Below are 21,711 nucleotides of genomic sequence, written 5' to 3'. Positions count from 1 at the left end.
TTCCCTCTTCCTCCAGCAGAACAGGAAGCAGTTGAAATTTTGGAATTACTCTGTGCCCTGCTCTCACTGTCCAGCTTGCAGGAATTTGATGGTCCCTCTGGCATGAGAGGACCCCACAAAGACATGAATGACCAGACTTGGCCAGTCACAGATGGAAGCGGTGTTGCTGGTCCACCTGCACAAGTAGGACCTTCCGAGAGCCAAGGTTTTAAACTAAGCATACAGTTAGAATGGCCTTCAAGTCTACAGTATGTGAATTCATCAGCCAGTAAGACCAAATTACTCCATGCTTATTTTTAAAGAGTCAGTGACCTATGAATAAACAACACTTGACATTGAAAATTGCCACATTAAATACCCAGCTCCTCTGCCCAATTACAGCAGCCTCCAGAGCTCTTCCAAATTGTCACCTAGGATGAATATGACAGCAAACAATGCTTTTAAAAGTAAGTAATCTGCTCTATAATTATTTTAGCGGCTGCAACTGCCAACTAGCAGGATCACTTATGAAAAAGGACCCAGTTGTTCCTTATTAAAAATGCATGCATATACAGTCTCTTGATTGTGGAAATAATCAGTGGACTCTCTAATGGAATAAGACTTAGCCATACAGGAATTAATTAGGGTGAAATTGATTAAGAAGAGGGTAAAAATCTATCTGTGATGATTCAGGCTCCAATTAAACTCAGCATTAATTCTCACATTCTTTTTAAATTAAGAGCTTCATCTAAATGCTCTGCATTAATATTCTAACAGACCCCACCCTGCTTTAAGCAGACAGAAATGCAGATATTTCCACTGGAAGCTGAAGATCAGGTTCTTATGGACTCTTGAGTGTCTGTCTTAAGGATTTCAGGAGGTTGGAGTTTTTATGATTATTTTAAGTAAAAGGGGGTGGAGTGGGCAGTGAAATCACCAAATTCCTTCTGGTCTTGAGCACTGAAGACTTTTGTTAGATCTCTCAAAATCTAAGGGAAGTGCGCAACACAAATAATTATGGGGCAGGCAGTCCCCTGAATTCTCTGGTGGTTATCTGCTCCAGAACAGACAAGGGGACCTTGCAGGCATCATATATCCCACTGCTTGCCTTGAGACAGAGGTGAACCAAACCAGAGATTCATATGCAATTATCTACCATCTCCTGAGAGGCCTCCACTCTCAGAGGCCAGAGGCCAGAACTCCATCACTCCTTTCGTAACCCACCTAGTCCAGTGGTGAACAGGCAGGCAGCTAATACATTTCCAATACTCCCAGCTCAGAGCTCTCCCCCCACACTCCTGGCAGAAAGAGGCAGAAGCTTCCCCACATCATTGATTTTTCTTTCACTGCCTCCATTAGGAACCCGCTCCTGGTTCCTGGCTCTGCGTCCCACTGTGCTTACGTTTCACAGGCCACTGACCTTTCCATGTTTCCCTAGCGACTGCTGTCTTTGCAGCCCTTCTTTCATCTGCTGCCTTGGTTTTGTCCTGTGGCTGGTAAGGTTGAGTACATCCTTTGTCCTGGGTGAGACAGGCAGTTCCTAGTTAAGAAGCATCCAGAGGGCTCGAAGTCTTCTCTGCCCAGGATGTTCCTGCTCAACACTGTGGAGCAGGACCTCCTGGGGCAAGGTGTTGCAGGCCCCAGCAGTCATTTACCAGCCTTATGAGCAAATTGGGGCTGAAATGGGGAAGAGGCAATTTCAAGCCCTCTGTTTGCTCTTGGATCCCATTTTACCTGGAGACTGAGTTGTTCACTGAGGCCTTTGATCAGGGCCTGCCATTGCCTTAGGGAGTTGGCCAGGCAGAAAAGGACCAGGCAGAGAGAATGGCCCACAAGTGGCAGTTTGTCTTCCTGAGCCCACAAGGGAGGAAGTCCCATTTACACTGATGACAAATTATCCATGGTGTTCCTCTCCTCACAAAACCTGACTTCAGGTCTCAATTGCTTAGAGCATAGCTGGGCAGATGAGCCAATGGGAGTTGGGGTAGGCAGGCCACTATGGAGTTGTGGAACAAATGTCTTCGAGAGTCCCAGGAAGAAGTCCAGACATCCATTCCCTTTGTGTCTGGCTCCTTTCCCACACTTCCTCCCCCACTGTCACCAAGCAGGACTTTGAATGACAAAGGAGGAATATGGAGAGGTGGCATTGGCTGTCTTTTTTACTCAGGAAGCTCCTTTAGCTCTATGTAAATCTACAGATGCAAATGGGCAGTAGGACAGGGACCCTGAAGCAGCCAACCCTCAAATGCAAATAGTCACAGGGTGGGGGTGGGGCATCCTAACTCCACCCACCCAGAGAGCCTCAGCCCAAATGTCTGAGCCCAGTACACAGCCACAGGCAGTCCTTTTCTCTCAATTCTTGCCCCGCTCCACACACACACCTTCTGCTGACTGTTTTTCTCCCGTTCAGATATTAGCAAATCGGTTCTGAGAACAATCTGAGACTTCAACCTTTTCCTTAGTACTGAGAAGGTTGTGAGAGAAGGGTGCGATCCCTGCACTCAAAGGCATCACAGGTAACAGGAGGGTGACATTGCCCCCACTGAAACAAGTGAAAAACCGCAGTGAATAGTGTATCACAGAGTATCCTGCTAAGTGCCATCGACTTCACATTGAAGCCAGAGGAAGGCAAGTACCCTCGGAAGTGGGCTGATGTGATCCAGAAGACCCCAGGGAGCAGTGGTCTTGAAGATGAGTTGGCTGAGGAGGAAGGGGAAGGATTCCAGTGAGGGCTGGGACTGAGCCCTTGAGGGAGCCCTTGAGCCTGGCTGAGGAGTAAGGGAAGCCAAGCTCTGCAAGGCCTTAAACTCCAGGGTTAGAAGGTTTAGTCTGGATTGTCAGCTCTCAAATGTTAGTGTGCGGCTGTGTTACCTGGGGTGCCCAGCCTGCACGGGTACAGGGTATTTTAAACAAGCAGCATAGGTGACTGATCAGGGCACACTTGAGGCTGCTGAAGGTTCTCTTCCTGCCACCTCTGTTCCTGCGGGCCAGTGGGTGTGGCCAGGGTAGAGCCGGGGGTTTGTTTGCACCATGGAAACCCCAGGGCCTCGGAGGTTTCCCCAGCCTCTGGCAAGGATGTGGAACCTGTCTCCTAGGAACCTGGAGTCTAGGGCAGAGAATTGTTTTGACTACGCTACAGCCAAGGAAAGCAGCCCGGATAAAACACTACGAGCATCATTCCATAGAAGAGTTGAGAGACCCTGGCACCCTGGGGCTCCCTCAAGCTATCCCACTTATTACACAACAGAGAAGTAAGTTTGGTGGAGATCTTTTTACATTATAAAATTGTTCAGCTCTCCATTCCTTTAGTCATCTCCCCTTAGCATTGTAATGTACATCGAATCCCAGATCTACCCTTTAATAAAGATTTTAGGGTGAGTTACTTGCTTTCTCCACTAAACTTCTGTTTGCTCAACTTCTCAATTTTCACCAGGAAAATTTCAAACCTAGAGAAAAGTTGAAAGGATAGCATAGGAAAATCTATAAATCCTTCATACAGACTCAGCAAGTGTTAATATTTTACTATTGGCTTTCTCTCTGTCTTTCCGGTATTTATGTGTCTTTTATACATATATACTTATATGTCCCATCACTGGTGATACTACATTGGACCGCCAGGCTAAGGGACGCACCATGCATGTTGACACTGGTTACATCGGCCTAAGCACCACACCACCCTCATTGATCAATGTAGATTATAAAGTGCTTGAGGATGAGAACTGAGTCTCCTCCTTTGGAAAATAATGCTGTACAGTTTATAAGACTTGCTCATGCAGATTACCTCATTGCTCACCAGACTCCTGAGGGAGATATTTTTATTATTTTATGAGAATACAGCATCTCAGCATGCTAAGGAGCTCAGATATTGAATCCCTCACCTATGCTTTAATAAATGTGTTTTCTAGCAATTTACTTCACCTCTCTACTAAACCTCTGTTCAGCTGCAAAATGGGGATTAGAATATCTTCTTCCTAGAGTTATTATAGTACTAAGTGAAGGGATTGAAGAGAAGATGTTTGGAGGCTAGGGGTGAAGCTCAGTGGTACAGTGTAGGCTTGGCATGCAGGAGGCCTTGGGTTCAACCCCAGGCACAAAGAAAAAGAAAGTACCTGACAGAGTGCTCAGTATACAAAGAATATTCAAAAAGTGAAAGTACTATGGGTATAAAGCTAAATCACACATGAGTATATACACTCAACATGTGTCCCTAAGTATTAATGTTCAGGAAAGTCAAAGTCTAACCTGTGGTACTTGGCTGAATAAATAGCAGAGCCCAGATTCAAAGCCCCATTTGTCCAACTCTAAATTAAAATCCTGTGCTCATCCTCCACACAACACTATCCTGCTGGTGCCAGCAAGGTTTGCTTTGTATGAACTATTTTATCAAAATCATTTGAACAGTCTATATAAAAATTAGACTTGAGGGGCTGGTGATTTAGCCTGCCTCTCAAGTGCAAGATCCTGAGTTCAATCCCCAGTACCAAAAAGAAAAGAAAAGAGAAAACAAAACAAAAAATTTGACTTGATCGTTTTTGTTGTTGGTGTTTGTTGGGGTTTTTTTGATTTGTTTTGCTTTTTAAGGCAGGGTCTCTCTTTGTAGTTCAGGCTGGCCCTGAACTTACTATGTAGCCCAGGCTTGCCTCAAACTCAAAATAATCCTCCTGCTTCAGCCTCTCCAGTGCTGGGGTTACAGACATGCACCACCATGCCCAGCTCTGACTTAATCTTATTTATATCTAATTTCCCATCTTATTTACACCTAATTTCAAGATGCATACAGCAAGACTCACTCCCTTGATCATACAGGGTTGGCCAAGGGGCCCTACACTAAAGCCTTTCCTTCAGGAACCATGCCAGTGTGCATCCCTGCTCACTGCTGTGTTCCTTGGCAATCACACGACATACTACCACCACCTAGGACAGCAGTCACCAGGCTCCCAGGAGGCAGAACACTGTGGCTGGACATATTTGACCCCAAAGTTTCCCTACCCTGCCTCCGCAGAGTAATTAGTCCAGATTAGAGACAAGATTACACAACTGTCCTTGGTTAAAATGGAGAGATTTTCAGGGACGAGGACCCATGTGTTCTTTGGAAATTCTCATTCCTACTCTCTACCAAGGACCCTTGCTCCAACCCAGTCAACACAGGAGAAATCTACACCCATAGAAAGCCATTGTTCTGAATCAGAGGTCTTTATCCCCTGTGAACAGGGATAGATCCTGTTGAGAACTAATTCCACATGGGTGGGGTTGTGAAGTGTGGATTTCTTATTCAGGCAGGTGTCTGGGCTCCAGGAAAGGTTACTTGTAGTTTTGCAGGGCCTTGGGGAAAGTGGAGCTGAAACTAGGGAAGAGGCAGAAGGGCATTGCTGACTTGGGAGAGGGGAGTCACACAGTGCTCATAAAGCCTTGGAGGTAGGACAGCAAAAGGGGCCTAAGGGACAGCACAAGCAGGAAAGAGATGGAGGAGCCCCTCCCTTCCAGACACATTGCAGACGGAGCAGCTGAATATTTTATTGACGGAAAACTGGATGCAGCCATGGTGCTTGGGATGTGGGTTCTGATTTCATGGCTGGTGTACTCAGATGGCTGATGAGGCCACAGGAGAGGGGCTCCCCACCCCCATGCGTGGTTTCCTGGTCACAGGATGGCTGTGGATACCGACCTTGTTTTCCCCGCGAGGTCAACAGGTGTTCATGCTCTGGGTCTGGAAAACGAACAAACCCTCCCCAGCCAGACCCCACTGCCTCACATGTTCCAAGCCCATCTCAGTTCTGATTACTTAGTGGCCATGTTTCATCCCTATCATGTACCAACTATCATGCTCAGCACAAAAGAGACAGAGCAGTCTGCCTGGGGAGACAGCTTGGGGAAACAGACACCCAAACAGGGCTCTCATTTGGAGACCTCACAAAAGTACTATGGAGATCAGAGCCCAATTCGACTCCCTGGGCCCAAGCTCCTGGAGGAGGTGCCCTGTGCAGATGGGAGCCCTGTGCAGAGGAAGAGGAGGCTGCTCACGACATTGGGTGGGACTCCAGCCTCTTGTCCCCTGTTACAAAAGGGATAATGTGCCTCCTAATCACACAGACAAAGGCACTCCAATGGGAACATGTGCAAAAGAACTTATGTGAGAGAACTGGGGATTATGGTGGACATAGCAATTTGGAGAGGCAGGCCAGAGCCATGGAAGTACAGAAGGTGCTGCTGGGAAATGAACCTGGGGAAGTGGACCAAAGTTTTATGTGTTGAGTAGCAAATACAGACTTTACCCACTTAGCTTTGGAGAGTCTCTGAAGGATAGCGTGAAGGGCAGTGCTAAAAGTCCTCTGTTCTCCTTCTACTCTGATGGCCTTTCTGTTCCTGGCCTCCCCTCCAAATCCTAAATATCCCCCACCATCTCAGCAAGTACTGATGGTACACTCTCCCATGGGCTGGGCACTGTTCTGGGCTCTGGAGGACAAGACAGAGCCCACTCCTGTGTATCAACGAGGAGGGAATGGTTGTTACCAACAGCGGTAGGTGCTGTGCCAAAAGGAAACACAGCACTGGGGGTGGAGCTCAGCGGTAGAGCACAAATGAGTCCTTGAGTTCCATCCTCAGCATTGCAAGGCAAACAACAGAAATGGTAAAACAGCAATGGAGAAGGGGAGGCTGCTTTCCTCTGGACAACTAGGGAAGACATTGAACAGACAATGTTTGGTTTGATCGAGGACCTGCAGGCCGAGGGCAGACTGGAGAGGATGGAGAGAGAGCTGAGCAGATGGGAGACAGGGTGTTCCAGATAGAGGTATATACCTGCAAGGTCATGTAGCAGGACCTAGGTGAGTGGTTCTTGAAGCATGAAGCCCAGGTTGCCTGGAGCAGTGGCCCAGGAGGAATAGGAAGGAGAGGAAGACCTACAGGCCAAGTGGGCTTAAATTCTACTCTCCAACACTCAGCTCATGACCATCCCCACCCCCACCCCCACCCCCAAGTCCCCAGAGAAGCTTGGCCTTCGGGGAGAGTCTTGAGAAACCCTTTGGTCCACCCTTTGGTCACCACTGAGTGAAACCCACCTACTGTATCTCATCTGCCTCTCCCCCACTTCCTGTAAGCTCCTGGACCTAGGACTTCAGCCTACTCCCATTCTCTTCCTAATCTCCAAAAATGCAGTGCTACCCTGGGTCCCCAGGAAACAGAATGTATACTTGCTAACTTGAACTCAAGCCATGCAGCTGGCCTTACGGTACCACAGGGTCCAATGAGGAAAAGGAAGCAGCTATTTGTGCCCTTAGAGAATCAAAGGCACACTGGGCATGGTGGTGCAGGCCTGTAATCCCAGCACTCTGGAAAGCTGAGGCAGGAGGATTGCAAATTCAAGCCCAACCTGGGCAATTTAGCAAGAACTTGTCTCAAAATACATACATGCATTATATAAATAATTAAATAGGCTAAGGATGTAGCTCAGTGTGAAGACCCCAGAGAGACAGAGAGAGAATGGATGGCACCATCCAGGTGCCACAGTTCCCTTGCATGGGAAGACTGGGAAGCTGAGTCCTTCTTATGCTCCCTGGAATAAATGAAGCCTAGGAGGACAGTCATCATTGTTCTGAGACTTTCAACTGTTAGAGGGCTATGAAAGGACAAGAAAGCTAAGGAGAGGCAGAGAGCACAGCTTCTTTCCTGCATTCGGGAGAAAGCTTCAGGGAGCTTGGTGTCTGGACAATTTCCAGCAGAGTTCTTGCTGCACAAAGGGGTGGTTCTCTACCCTCCCATCCAGGCAGAAATGGAGATCACCCCGGGACAGAAGCACACCTCCTTTCTGGACTGGAGCTTTGGGACCTGACAACACACTTATCTATCTCCTTCTATGCCCTCTTGATCCTTTGCTTTGAATGAGGAAGCCCCTGAGCCCAGTGAAGCATATGTGCGCTTCTGAATATCATCACAGGGGCGAGAAGGACAGTCTCCCTAAGAGAGGACCCAGGGCAGCTGGAGGAAGCCTGATGTAGTTGTCAGAGCAAGACTTGCCCAGCAGATCTTGGGCATGAATATGTGGGTTATGATGAATAATTTCTTGAATTCTTGTTTCTTCTCTCTGTGGAGCTACAGCTGGTATAGGTATAGGGCATCAGGACAGGGAGTTGGGATATTTTATTTCTCCCATTTCAAACCCCTCCTTGTAAATAAGCTAGATTCTTAGAGAATCACATTCCTAGGCCTCCCCATGCTGCTCCTCTCCCACCCACCAAGGGCCCCAACTTCAGACAGCCTGTGCTGATTCTGCTGGGGACCAAGTCTGTGGGAGGCACAGGATGAGAGAACAGCCCCAGACTCCCAGAGATGGAAAGGAGAAAACCCAGAGGCCATGCCGAACAGATGATGGGTGTTTAAGAACATTGTCTGGAATGAGTTCTTTTCCATTCATGCCTGAGTCACTGCAGAGTCTCATACTCTCAGCAGCCAACAGGGTCCTGTTCCTCTGCACCAGGCCCAGTGGTGTTCCAGTGTCACCTCTTGGCCATCCTCTCACAGCAAGGAGGACACACAGGGCACCCCGGGCCTTGTGAGTTCTTGGAGAAACTAAACCAGCTTGAGTTCTCTTCCCCAGCTCACAGACACTTGAGCCCTTTCAGTATTTCTGTTTTCCCTCTCAGTGGCCAGATCAGCGCTTGTCCTGAGAGGGAGGGAGGAGTAGGAGGAGGCCAGCAGGTGGGTTTGTCACACCTGGACCATGGAGCTAGAGAAATAGCAAGGAGGGCAGAGGTAAGGACTAGAGAGAACAAGGAGTGGCCTCCTGGAGACTGAGTCAGAGCCACTGGGTTCTGGGGCAACATACCTAGAAGAGGGTGGCCAGTGGTATGTGTGGGGGCTCTGGAAGCCTACCAGATGCTGAGCTAGAGTTAGACCAGGAGCCCAGCCCCCTGACGACACCAACCCAGAGATAGAGGGAAGGCCAACTGGGGATGGGACCCAGAAGGGCTGCAGTCCAAAGTCTGCACTGGGGCCAGGGTAAAGGTCACCACAGGCTCCTAGCAGTCAGCAAGGGAGGCCATCATCTAGGGCTCATGATCAGTGCTTTCTCCTTCCAGCTGGGAGTTGTGGAAACAACTTAGGGGCCTGGAGAATAACATGGCAACCACCCACTCGCTCAGAGGATCCCTTCCACCTTTCCATCCTCCTTCGGCCATTTTCTAAAGCCCAGCCTGCTCAGAGGTGGCAAGAACGGACAGAGTTTCACCAATTTCACAGAGCAAAGCATTAATCTTAGCCAAAGCTCAAAGATCATGGAGAATCGGAGGCCATGCCTGTTAATGAGTGCAAATCCATCCTCACAGATTTTTCAGAGATTCCATCTCAGGCATCTTTGGGCTGAATAATGAGGAATTCAGTGCTCTTCCCCACCCTCCTCTCTGCCTCTCTCCACGCACACACCCTCCCCTGCACCCATTTCAGAATCTTCTCTTTTTGTGCTGCAGTCTCTGCTTCCTCCTCCTCTGCCACCTCCCTTCTCAGCAGGAGCACTCCAGGACAGGAAAATGTTACTACAGGAGCCTCCCAGCCATTGCAAACCCTGGCTCCTCAGAATGAGTAGTTAACAGTTAACACAGACCTGACCACGAAGTATTGCCACCTGGAGCCCATTTCTCAGTCTTGCTATGTCTGACACAACCCAAGAAATGATGCAGTTGCATCCAGTGGCCTCCACTCAAACTGTGCTTTGGGTCACTCTGGAGAGCTGGGGTCGCTGTTTTAGGAGAAGACTAACTCACTTTTTGTGGCTGGGGACTGCTGATAGGGTCATTTCCCAGGTTTCAGCTATCCAAAGGGGTTTGGGGAGGGTACCTGTAAAATGTGAATTCAATCTGGGAGTGGTGGTGCACATCTGTGATCCCAGCACTCAGGAAGCTGAGGCAGGAAGATTCCAAGTTCGAGCCCACCCTGAGTAATTTAGTGACTTAGTGAAATCCTATCTCAAAAAAGGGGTGGGGTCTGGAAAGACATTGAAATGGAATGCAAAGTTTATATATGCATTTTTCCTGAGGATGAGCGTTTGTTTCTTTTGTCTGGTTCTCAGAGGGGTGAGAGCCCTAAAAATGGTTATCAGTTTTGGGTGGTAGGTAAGACAAGAAATTGAAATGTTTCTCCTCTCATTTTCCTCCCCTGTGAGTTTGAGTTTTATGCAATTCTCATGTAAGGGGGAAGCCTAAGTCCATGGACATCTGGGTCAAGCATTCTGAATATGCAGTTGCTTGGATAAACACCGAGAAAAGACTGAAGCAGAAGATATGATGTCCCTTTTGAGTAGGAGACACTTCAGCTCTCTGGAGTGGAGAGGGGACAAAAGAGGAGGATCACTGGCCTTGCACCCCAAGGAGAGGCCAAAGCACCTTTCTGGGACCCAGTCCAGGCTCTGCCTTGAATGTGCATCTCCAAAAGAGGTGCTGTGCAGATTCCAAGCTGCCAAATCCTGGAGTACCTGAGGGAGAACCCAGCCCAGAGCAGTCCAAATGGTACCTGAGCATCCTGTGCCCTACCTAAGATCAGGAGCCCTAAGGCTAGAGCCACTGCAGAGCCAGAGCAAAGACAGCTCGGGGCCCCCAAGCCAGGCCTCCGCTGACTTCCTACACAGGGGAAGAGGAGAGGGGGGCCTCCACCCATCCACCCACCAGCCCCTGAGTCCCTTTAGCCCTTGGCATGGTAATTAATGGCCAGGAAGCGATGCATCAGCAGCAGCAAGCTAATGTGGCAGGAGCTCCCTCCTGACAGCAGAGCTAATAAGAAATTTGCTAATGCAATTTATCACTTTAAAAAGCCATATGTTGGTGGGGATGAGCACTTCTCTGCAGCAGCCAGTGTAATTGTCAGAGCAGAGCAGCCAGCAGCTCTCAGAAGGGGGTGAGGATGATGTCTTCACTAAATCAGTGGTGCAATGCAGCAGGCAGGTGGAGGGGTAATAGGAGGAGGGGCGGCCTGGGCCCACAGTCCCCAGCCCCCAGCCCTCCTGTTCCCAGGGAGCCACTCTGTGCTGGCCTGTTCTGAAGACCCAGATGGGCCCTGAGCTCCAGTCGCTGCTGCCTTTATGAGAACCTGCATTTAGGTTCCTGCTGCAGTATTAAAATAAACAGTGGCTCTGTCTGCAGCGACAGCCAATCTGTCTCCACCAACGGGTGTCAAAACACCAGACCCCACCTGGGCTCCTGCTGAATGTTTGCTTTTTCTCTCCTAGACCCTGCATTAACTGTGTTCAGGACAAGGTTCCTACCCCTGAGTCAGAGGCAGGGAAAGATTAGAAATCCACCAGCTCTCTTCTCCCACAGAAACAAAAGCTTCTGGCTTTGAATGTTCAGTGTTTGGCAAAAACAAAGAGTGGTTTCTGCAAAGGAAGAACACTGCTGTTGTGGATTTTTGTTTCAAACACTCCCTGCAAACCATTATCCCCCAAGGCAAATTCACAGAAGCAAATGGAGCAAGTGCCCTCTATGGGGATAGAGTCCGGGGCTGCTAGGGAGGCTGTGGGGGAGACACACATGCACAAGGCTGGATCCTCAGTTTTTTGGAATAGTCCCCACTCTCAGTTATCTGTGGGAGTAAGAAGGTCCAGGGAGAGGGATGAGGGAGAGCAAACCACACCAGTCTCCAAAGAAACATCACACCCAGTTCCACCAATTCAAGTTTCCTCTAAAGCAAATTTTGACCATAATTGTTCCCTGTTCTCTAAATTAATACTGTAGATTTTAGGAGAGACATCCAAGGAAGAAAAAGCCCAAGGACCCAGGTAATAACCAGTAGAAAGATGAAATACTGTTCTAGGCTCCTGGACATCCCAATGTGTGTACCACCCCTGGATAACCGAGAAAAGATAGTGCCATGCTACCTTCCAATATAAGATCAGCTTAGGGCCGGGGATTTAGCTCAGTGGTCTCGCTGCCTGCTGCGCAAGTTCAAGGACCTGAGTTCGATCCCCAGTACCAAAAAAAAAAAAAAAAAAGATCACATTGTGTTCATGAGGATGGACTGCCTAGGGAGGATCACAGCCTCAGGACCGACACCCCCTACCCTGTGGTGGGCAGAGCCGGGACTAGGAACATTATTTAGAACCAGATGTTTGCAGGAAGCCACACACACCCCATCCAGTAAATTCAAGCCACCTGTGTGCCACCCGAAAGATCCCAAGGACCTCCTTATATTCCTTTTACAATCACTTTACTATCTAAATTATTTATTTATTTGTTTATTAAAGTTCCTGTTTCTCCACCTATATTTATTTTTCCAAATCTATTTATTTACATTTATTTTGATGCAGTTCTGGGAAATGAGCCTCCTCAGCAGTCTGTTTTTTGAAGCTGGCTCTTATCAACTTGCCCAGACTGGTCTCAAACTTGTGATCCTTGGGGCCACTGTGCTTGTCTTCCAAATCAATCTTAATACCATTTCTGCCAAGTTCAAAGCAAAGATAATTCTGTCAATTATTTGACTGGAATTAGAGTAAAATTTTCACTTTGTAGGACAGGCAAAATTTTTACCTCTATCTTAGGGATTTCAGCTGGACCTAAGAATTTATTTTTCTTTTCTTTCTTTCTTTTTTTTTTTTTTTCCTTTTTTCTGGTACTGGGAATCAAATGTTTGGCAGGCAGGTGTGGTGCAACTGAGCTATATTCCCAGCCCTGGACCTAAGAATTTAAATTGACATAAGACAAATTAACCAGAGAAAAGCATACAGTTATTTAATACAAGTTATACGTGACACAGGAACCCTCCTAAGAAAAGATAGAGCCAAAGGACCAGTTAGCCCTGAACCCTTATACATGGAGCTGGACAAAGAATTTTACAAAGTGAAATTGTGAAAACATGACAAGGCAAGGAGCTAGGGCAGGGAAGGGATAAGTGACCACGTGAAAGTGACTAGGAATATCAGGGTTGGTTTACCAGGTTGGGGTGTGTAGACACCTTTCAGCCTTGACTCCCCATACCTGGTGATAAGGATGTTGCTTTCCTCCATCTTTAGGGAGGACATCTTTCATGTGGGTTGTTACTGCTTGCTTTCAGGAAGAAAGGGAGATATCAGAGCGCCCTTCTCATACCTGCTATTTTCCAAGTGCCTTAGCTCAAAATACAGTGGTACCTCGGTTCACAAACTTTCCATAATTCTGGTCACAAAGCGAATTGGACAAGAACCAAATCAAATTCAATGGTTAGGTTCAATGTTGACCTTATGGGAAAATTTGACTCAGTTCTTGTCCAATTCAGTTTGTGACCAGAATTGTTGAGAGAATTAAGTTTGTAAACTGAGGTGCCACTGTAATCCACACATTAAAGTGGCCTATTCTGAGTTAGCACATTCTGGCACCCTTCAACTATTACAAGTTGAAGTATACATACCATTTAAAGTTTTGTTGTCTATGTTTTTTTTTGTTTTTTGTTTTTGTTTGACACAGGGTCTCACTAAGTGGCTAATTTGCCCAGGCTGGGCTCCATTTCTTTTTTTTTTTGGTACTGGGGATCGAACTTGGATCCCTGCGCTTGCAAGGCAGGCGGCGGAACCACTGAGCTAAATCCCCGGCCCTCCATTTCTTTTTGTCCGGTACTGGGGATCGAACTCAGGACCTTGCCCTTGCAAGGCAGGCATGGTGCCATTGAGCTAAATCCCCACCCCTGGGCTCCATTTCTTGATCCTCTTCCTTCAGCCTCCCACAGTACTGGGGTTACAGATGTGCACCAGCACACCTGGCCCTGCACAAGTGCTTTTAAAAACTCCATTTTGGCTCTGAATTACTTCCCTTGAAGATTTATTGGCCAAAGAGCCTGTAGAATCTTACTTCTTCCTTAAATATCAAGTGAATTACATTTTGAGAGGGGACTATCTAGGTAACTTGAAGCAAAAGGCACTGGAACAGCCAGCTTGAGGTATGCAGGCCTTCACCTTAACCTGAACCTTAGATCCCAGGGTTTCCTTCATGTGGTTCCCACACCAGACACAGAAAGGAAGTAGAGATTCTAAGGGCAAAAAAATCCCTTCACCCTCACCTAGTCTTCCCTGAGAGCCTGTGGGCCCAGGGAGGAGAACCAGGATATCCAAAACAGGGAGCCTTGGCATAAGCAACAAGGTCACTTCTGACCTTCTGTCTTTTCTACCCTGAGGCCAAAAAAGTTCTCCCTCCCCTCCCCTAAAGGTCATCATGTGACAGGTGTCCTGCCCTAAACCCAAAGAAAGGAATGAAGACACAGAAATGCAGAAAGGAATCTGAACAAACAGGCCACACCAAGTTCTCCTCAGTTCCATACCACTACTTCAGAGCCTTTTTGTCCAATCATACCTCAGCACACTGCAACCTAAGCATAAAAACAGTTTTCTCTACATCTTTGGGTCTTCATTTCTGAAGGCTCCAATGTCACTAACACTAGTAAAATAAATTTGTTCCATCTTTCTCTTTTGAATCTGTTGTTTGTTATAGAGGTTTCAGCCATGAACTTTGTGTAGGGTGAAAAAAAAGTTGCTTTTTCTCTCCTACAAATGTTAAGTCTCTGCCTTTGAGGCACGTGGGTGGGAGTCAACTTGATGGGAGTTGCTAGTGCTGAGGAAAACCCTGTTCTGCCTCAGATTAGCCTAGGTGTAGCCACCCCCCTCCCTCACGTGACCCCTCTGCAGAGTCTGCTTTATGGGTGGGTAACTTGTGTGGTCACATAAGTCCTGGAACTCACATGGACCTTGTGCTTGGTTTAATGCTCCCCTGTCACCATCTTGGAATTCTTAATAATTTTAAACACCAGGACCCTACATTTTTATTTTATACTAGGCTCCTGAGCTATGTAGGTAGCCCTGCCCCTCTGCAGCACTTTGAGGCTCAGAGACAGTATGAAACAGCCCAAGTCACACTTGGGCCTGAGTAGAATCAGCATTCAAGCCTAAACAAGGTAGGGTGCAAAGGTAGGCCATTGGGAGCCTCTGCTGGAAGTCCCATCTCCTCTCTGCCTCCAGCAGCAAGCCAGACGCCATTCCTACCTGCAAATAGGCCTTGCTGATCAGTTTTTAAGGGAACACCTCACAGGAGACTCAGTACTCCCTCTGCCAGCTCCTCTTCCCTTCTCCTCCCTACCTGCCTTTCGGGGACTGGCCATCACTCAGCCCATGGAGTAAACCCTCAGCAACACTTCTGGCTGTGGTCTGGACTACCTCAGGTGCAGACCTGCTCAGTGTTTCCAGGGTTCAGGCCCCAGAAGTGAGTGAGTGGCCTGCATTATCTCTCCAGACTCCTGCCTCTCTCAAGGCCTCCTGAATGTCTGCACGGGCAGGAGAGAGCACTTCCAGACCATTAATTAGCACATTTGTCTCCTGGACCACAGGAAACCATCAAGCCTTGCAGTCAGGGAGGAGGGGCTGGTGGGCTCCAGCCTGAAAGCTCATTTTCTGTGAACCCTCCAATGCACCTTCCAACACCAGGTTCAGTCCCACAGGCCAGGAGGATGAAGGCAGCTTGAGCAAGAAAGGTGTCAGGATGCTGATGGGATGGGAGAAGCAAAGTGAATCCCTTGGATAGTCCTTTCTAGGATGACTTTCCTCCCAAGGTCTGCCTGCAAGGATTGCGACAGCAAGAGGACTCATCTGTAATTGCCCAATAAGAGCAGTAGAAGCAATGTGTTCAACTATTTTTTTTACACCATCCATGTACACATTCATCCCTTCACTGAGACTAGCTGAAAAATGTATGAGGTGGTCTGGCCTCCAAGAACATAGATCCTAGATGGGGTCTCCCCTGCATAAAGTCGCTGCAGCTAAGGCATAGGGATGGGGTCAGTTTGAGAGCAGTTGCTGGTTCTAAGGACAAAACCCTGCTTTGTCTGAGTCTCCTCATTATAGCCCAAGGCAGCACACACAAAACAGCAGGTAGAATAGAATATTCATATGGAATATTGTATGAGCAGTGACAGATTATGTGGGGTGGCAATTAGTGTTGAAATGCTGTCTAACAAATGGTTCCTGAGGGCACTCTTTCAATGGGTACAAAGATATATAAAACATAGTCCCTATACTGGAAATGTGCAGTTCTCTTTAGGAAGATATCCGTCAGCAGTCTTGACATGTCCAGGGCACAGTGGAAGAGGAGGGCCATTAACCAGTCAATGTGACCCCTGAGTCAGTGAGCCACACACAGACATCCTGGAAGGGTGTTGTAGGCACAGAAAACAGTATGAAAAGACCCTGGTGTGACTGGTAATTATAGCAAGGAGTTCTCAGAGATAGAGAGCAGAAAATGAAGTCAGAGAGATGACAGAGACTAGATCCTATGGAGCTCTGTTCAGGAAATAGATCTTGTCTTGGTCGATGGTGGAACCACCAAAAGTTTTCTAATAGATTATTCTCGTGGCTGGCAGGAGGATGAGCTGTTGGGAACAAGTCTGTGAGCGAGAAGACCAGTGGAAGACAACTGCTGGGTTACAGCAGTGATCCGCACCAAAAAGTGCTGAGGGCCTGGGTCAAAGCAGGGAGAGAGAGAAGAGAGGCCACACTGTTCTTGTCACCTGGAATGTATTTTTCTCCACTTTTTATCACCCAGTTCGTTCCCAGGGATCTGTTAGAGCTGTTTTTCTGACTCCCAAGTAGGCCAAGTGCTCCTGTTGTCCTATAGCATAGCTCTATTCATTCATAATTTCCCAAGGGGCAGGGATTTAGTTCAGAGGTTCCAGTGCCTGCCTCATAAGCGCAAGGTCCCGAGTTCAATCTCTGGTACCAAAAAAAAAACAAAAAAACAAAAAAACATGTTTGCATCATTCATAACTTCTCAGTTGTCATTCTAGACTTACTCCCCAGGTTATCTGATTAACATCCAAGTTCCTCATTGGGACCACATGCTCTGTGTTTGGGAACCTCACTGCACATAGTAGGCCTCCTCAGTATTTCTGGAATGAATAAATGAATGAATGAATGACAAGTTTGACAGGTATTTGGAAGCTCTGTGAGCATTCAGAGGACAACTATGAGAGCTGGTATAGACTTTGTAGTGAATATATAAACACTGGAAAAGCTAAATCACCACACAAGACAACAGTACAATAGAGATGACAAGGCACTGGGTAATAAGCGTCAAAGAAAACAGTACAGATACTGAGTGTTAAAGGAGGGAGTGTACAAGCTATGATGTTTTTGTCAGCAAGTAATGCAAACCTGAATTCACATGGGCATTAACTGGAAGGGAATTTATTACCTCTCATAGCAGAAGTTCAGTAGGATGGCAGGTTTGGGAGGTTGGATGCAGCAGCTCAAGGACTCCATTCCCTCTGCTCTGCTGTCCTTGAGTGAGTTTTGCCTCAAGCTGGAAGGCAAGACACAACAGTTCTGGATGCGAAATAGCCTACTGAAGAAGGAAAGACTCTCTTCCCATGTCTCTTTCCCAGGAGCTCCCCAGAACTAGGGGTCACATCTTACTGGCATCTTACTGGCTAGAGCTGGGTCACATGCTTGGCTTGGGTCAACCCCAGGCTGATTGCTGGCGAGGGGAGTAAGATTTCTGCAACTGGTTTAGACAAAATTATCCACTCCCAGAAGGGAGATACAGTCACTGCCTTCTGAGTTTCAAGGGAGAAGCAAATAACCCAGTAAGAAACAAGGATCTAGGGCCGGGGATTTAGTTCAGTGGTTCCACTGCCTGCCTCGCAAGCACAAGGACCCAAGTTTGATCCCTGGTACAAAAGAAAAAACAACCAGGATCTGTCAGACATGAATAAATGGGAAATGGGTGAAAATCAACAAGATCCACTACAGCCGCTCCCTTGTGTACCTAATAGCTACTCCTGCCTTAATCCACCCACGGAAAGCACTCTGTGCTGAAATTGTCTAGAAAAGGCTTGATGGCAGAAGCAGGGTATAAGTTAAGTCTTTAAAGAATGGTCAGACTCAGGCCAGGGATTTAGCTCAGTGGTGCCACCATCTGCCTTGCAAGCTCAAGGTCCTGAGTTCAATCCCTGGTACCGAGGGAAAAGAAAAGAGGGGCAGGGAATGGTGCTCAGTGGTGCAGTGTCTGCCTGGCAAGGTCTAGTCACTAAGTTCAATTCCTGGTACCAAAAAAAAAAAAAAGAATGGTCAAGAATGGTCAGATACGTTCAGTGGGGAGGACATGGTGAAGAGGATTAGCCAGGCTTGTTGCAGATCATTCCATTCCAAGAGCCACTGTTTGAACACAGACATTTCTGTGTAATTGAAAGAGCTGGACTTTGATGGCAAAAAGGCCTAGATCCATGATCTTACCCTCTTGGAATCTCAGTTTCCTCCTCAATGGAGCAGAACTGGAGGGTTTGCCTCCTTGGAATGAGATCAGGATCACACCGGGCTGTTTGGGACAGAAACATGCAGACAGAATTCTCCCAACACATGTTTGTCTCCTACTTCCTTCCTGGGAAAGGAAGGCTATTCTAGAGAACACATAGAATTGCCAACAGAAGCTCTGGTCCCACCATGAAGCAAAGGCAACAGCAGGGTGGACATGGATGCCAAGACTTGAAGCATGAGTTTTCATTTTTAGTCTTAGAGGAAAGTTGAGCCTTTTCTTATCATTTCTATTTCTAGGCCTGAAACTGCTTTTGACATAAATGTTGGCTACAAAATTCCAGGAGTAATCCCAGCACTTGGAAGGCGGAGACAGGAGGCCCACTGTGAGTTCAAGGCCACCCTGAATTACAAAGTGACACCCTGTCTTTAAAAAAAAGAACTCAAAGAGTGAGATATGAGGATGGATGGATGAGATGGATGCAAAGGTGGACAGAAGTGTCCATGCAGGTGCCCTGGCCATCTAAGGTTTCATTGAAGTGCTGGCTGCCCAAGATCAGAGCTGCCCTTTGGCATCCTTGGGCCTATCACAGAGCTCTTAAGAGACTGCAGAATGTTGTAAATCCTCCTAGAGAAGCACATGTATGATCAAAGATTATGGCCTATAAGCCTCTCCCTAGAGTGCAGAATGAGGTGAGGAGGCTGGTTTGGCATGTTCATGCCTGGTTTCTGCAGACAAATGGGAAGAGAACTGGCTTTACCTCAGCATAAAATCACTTGGTGACCTACAGCTTCAGGCAGGGATGCCTGCTGCTTGCCACTTTGTTCCTGTGCAGCAGATGTTTAAGGGAAGCTTTTGCTGAGAATGCTGGTGATGGTGACTTGAGAGAAACCAGATCTACATGTTGTGGATACAGGTTCTTTGTCCTGAAGAAAGCTTCAGAATCCAGGGACAGAGTGCAGGGAAACAGAAAGCCAGAGAGAGATGCGAATACAAAGAGATGGAATGGGACAGAGATTTGAAAAAACAACAGAAGCTGTCCCAGGACTTTCACCACTGGTAGACACGGAGGAGGAGCTGCTAATGTGACAGGGTCCAGGAAGGGGCAGTTGGAGAGACATAGGGCAGCAATCCAGAAACCTGCACAGCTCTTACATAAGAGCAAGAGAACATGGACTGTCCAGAGCAAAAAAACGGGAGGGGTGCTCGCTGCAGTTTCTGAGAAAGTGAACTCTTCCCAGCTCCCTGCCCCGGGTGCCACCTCAGCCCCAGGCTCCACAGCCCTGCATCTGCAGAGGCCCAAGGACACACACTGCCTTGCTGGGAGTGTGAGCACTGAAGACTGCAACAGCCCCCCTAATGGAGCTCCCCCGGAGCCCAGCGATCCCTGCCTGCATTATTAATACATGATGTCATCTTCCCTTGTACTTGCTCTCACTGCTGAAATTTTATAAAGCAGTATTATTAATTGAAGCAATTAGTGCTGGGGATATCAGCACAGCCACGACACAGGGCTGCAGCCGTGCAAGGCGAGGCACTCTCCTTGGCTTTCTTGGGACCCCTTTTTCCTCCCTTGCTCTGTCCCCTTCTGTGCCCTCCTCAACTCTCTGGTTTCTACCCTGCCCCCCACTTTCCCCTGTCTTTTCTTCTGGCTCTCTCTCAATATCCCCTGGTCTCTGAGAGACCCTGAGAACCCGATACCTTTGCCAGGCTGCAATCATTCACCATCTCTGACCACTCCCCAGCCTGGTGGACAGACAGACAGACAGACAGATGTAAAGACTGTGTTCCTGTGGCTGACTGCTGCCTGGAGTCATGGCCTGGCTGAATTAGGATGGAAGAGCATCGTTCATGGTTCTTAGGTTGGCTCAAAGCTCTTAGTGTGAGGGTGGAGGGTGGCAGGTAGGACAAATTGGGGCTCGCTGCCTGTCAGATCAGTTCACTCATTCATCCCTCTATGTGTGTTCACCCCTATTTTGGCACTGTGGGAGGTAAATGAGCTTCAGCCCCTTGGGACTGGCATGTTACCCTGAGAAACCAGACAGCCCTAAAATAATTAGAGCAAAATAGGGTGTAGCAAAGGACCCCAAAGGATTCTCTCCCTAGGGATTACCCAGCTTCTGGGAGGACCTCTTGTGGCACAAGTGGTGAGAAGAAAGGCCCAGGGAAGCAAAGAGGGTTGAAGGTGGCTGGGGATCCTAGCTACAGGAGGGTGGGAGGGAGCAGAGACAGCTGCAGGGGGAGGAAGGAAAGCTAAGCAGGGATGGACAGAAGAGCCAGGAGGGACTGGATGGCTCCCACTCCAAGAGCTAGAGGGTTTTAGCCCAGCCCAAGCCATCCCAGCCCCAACTGAGACCAATAATTGACGAGAATGAGGCATGGTGGCACATGCCTGTAGTCCCAGCTACTTGGGAGGCTGAGGCAGGATGATTGCCGTGAGTTTGAGGTCAGCCTGGGCTACACAGAGTTCAAGGCCAGTCTGAACTACATAGTGAGACCCTGTCTCAAAAAAAAAAAAAAAAAAAAAAAAAAAAAAAGGGCAGGGGATATAGCTCAGTGGTAAAGCATCCCTGGGTTCAATCTCCAGTACCAGAAAAAAAGAGAGAGGAAGGGAAGGAGGGAGGGAGGGAGGGATGAACTGGAACACCTGGCTAGGGGCCAGACACCTGGGCACCAGAGCCCAAGCTTCAGATCCCTTCATCAGGAATTAAAGTGACACCTGAGAGGCCACACACTCAAGTTCCCTGTACAATAAACAGATACCAGGGTGAAAACAGCCAGGATGAACAGTCACCGCTGCCCCTCCCCACACCTCACCCCCCCACCCCGTCATGAAGAAGAGGGGCACCTCCTCAGAAATCTGGGGGCCACTTAGGCACATTAGGCCCAAGTAGGAGTGTGTTTCCAATTTTTTAGCTTTATCTGTTATGAAATATTTAAATCATACACAGAGAAAAAAGAATAAAGAACCCTCATTTAACTCTAGCTGAGCCACAGAAATGATCCACTCTGTCAATCTTTTATCCATCTTCCTCCAACTGTTTAAGGGACAGGAGCATGTTCTTTCAAGGTAATATGCTTCTGTCAAGGGAAAGGTCTACTAAATTTTTTATGCTTTTTTTTATTATTAAAAACACTAACAAAGCGCAAGGACCTGAGTTCAATCCCCGGTACCAAAAAAAAAAAAAAAAACACACTTACACCCCTCTGACAGAGACACGTTTTTTTATATATGGTGCCATGTAAAGATGGAAAAGAAGTATATTTGTTAAATACTCCCAATATACTGGGGGAAGGGCAGGATATTCATCATTCACTCCTCCCACAACTGGAAAAGTAGGGATAATTTACTAGATGAGAGATAGATCACTGTTATGGTATGGAGCTACAATGTCCCCCCCCCCCGCCCCCAAACTTATGTTTTAAAGGCTTGGTGCCTAATGCAGCAATGTTCAGAGGCGGGGCCTACACAGGTGATTGGATCAAA

General features: G+C 47.7%; 1 long non-coding RNA gene across 1 annotated transcript in view; it reads right to left on the bottom strand.

Moving 5' to 3' along the window:
* Window positions 1-21,711, bottom strand: part of LOC110347972 (uncharacterized) — a 43,252-nt gene that overhangs the window by 7,177 nt on the left and 14,364 nt on the right. The window contains exon 3 of the long non-coding RNA XR_002392926.2: window positions 17,166-17,273. This is a non-coding gene — a long non-coding RNA (uncharacterized LOC110347972). The remainder of the gene's footprint in view (window positions 1-17,165; window positions 17,274-21,711) is intronic.

This window comes from Heterocephalus glaber, unplaced genomic scaffold (assembly GCF_053883595.1).
Source record: "Heterocephalus glaber isolate CG9 unplaced genomic scaffold, H.glaber_assembly_v1.0 deba00001457, whole genome shotgun sequence".
NCBI lineage: Eukaryota > Metazoa > Chordata > Mammalia > Rodentia > Bathyergidae > Heterocephalus > Heterocephalus glaber.
The sequence above is the reverse complement of the archived record's forward strand: the minus strand, read 5'-3'. Positions and strand labels throughout refer to the sequence as shown.